We start from the raw sequence: 1,024 nt of genomic DNA, 5'->3' as shown, positions 1-1,024 counted from the left end.
GACTGCTCTCTGGACTGTCAGCCATGGGCAGGAGAGGGTGATTTAAATAGAGGGAGGTAATATGGCTCAACAGGGACGGATAGCTGACTGGACCGCCTTTCTCCTCCTCTTCCCTCTCTCCTCTTTTCTCCACCAGCAGTCTGAATGAGCTAGCAGTCAGTTTGTTATCCGTGACTCCCTGTCCGAGGCCTCCGTTGTCACCCTGGTTCAGACGCCGATCCAATATCACCTGCCAGCTCCCCGGTGCGGAGACTGGCACCCCCAGGGACTGCCCAGAGAGCAGACTGAGTCGTGAGCTCGAGTCCTGGATGTAACCCATGCTGGTCATAGGGTAGAAGTTAGCCTGCAATGGCAGCTTGGCCATCGTCCTCCGAGGCTGGATCTGGAAGCCGTTGAGGTCGGTGTAGAACGTGTCTCTGCTGCTGATGTCCGAGCTGATCCTCATGGCCAGCTCCTTGTTGAACTCTCCTCTGATGTCTACTAGTTTAGTGAGCTCCACAGTCATACCTTCCAACCCTTGAACATGGTAAAGGTGCTGGTAACTGGAAGTGATGTCAGAGAAAACATCCCCCCTGGTGACTCTGATGAGAGGTTTTACTGGAGGAGTAGGGCGTGGCCTTCCCATCGGGCATGAACAGATACACTCCGCTCCTGTCTCTGCTGTACGTGGTTCCGTACCACAGGAACTGGACCTCGACCTTGTGTCCCGACCCGCCCTCCAGAAGCTGAACAACCTCCATAAGCCCAGTCTTCACAGAGTTCCATATATGTTTATGAGTATACTTGATGGTCAAAAATGTTTCAGCCTCCTGGCCCTGGTGGCGGGACACCTTGAAATGTTCAAACCTAAGTGACAGCTCACCAGTCCCGTCATGTTGTAAAAAGTCATATTCTGCTTCCTACAATTTTCCTCAACCTGTATATTTCTTTGTCAGAAAAACTTCCATCTCCTTTACACTTCATATTTTTCCTGGCTGACACAATGAACATCTCCCTATCTGGAAATAACTGTCCTACCTCTACA

The 1,024-nt window shown here is 51.3% G+C and overlaps 1 pseudogene across 1 annotated transcript in view; it reads right to left on the bottom strand.

Annotated features, from left to right (window-relative positions):
• The window catches only part of LOC311223571 (tetraspanin-1-like), a 39,581-nt pseudogene extending 39,076 nt beyond the window's left edge, over positions 1-505 (bottom strand). The window contains exon 1 of the transcript in view: positions 89-505. The product of the transcript in view is annotated as a tetraspanin-1-like (transcript). The remainder of the gene's footprint in view (positions 1-88) is intronic.
• Between the last annotated feature and the right edge of the window lie 519 nt (positions 506-1,024).

Source organism: Notolepis coatsorum, assembly GCF_963971535.1.
Source record: "Notolepis coatsorum genome assembly, chromosome: 2".
NCBI classification, from domain to species: domain Eukaryota; kingdom Metazoa; phylum Chordata; class Actinopteri; order Aulopiformes; family Paralepididae; genus Notolepis; species Notolepis coatsorum.
The sequence above is the reverse complement of the archived record's forward strand: the minus strand, read 5'-3'. Positions and strand labels throughout refer to the sequence as shown.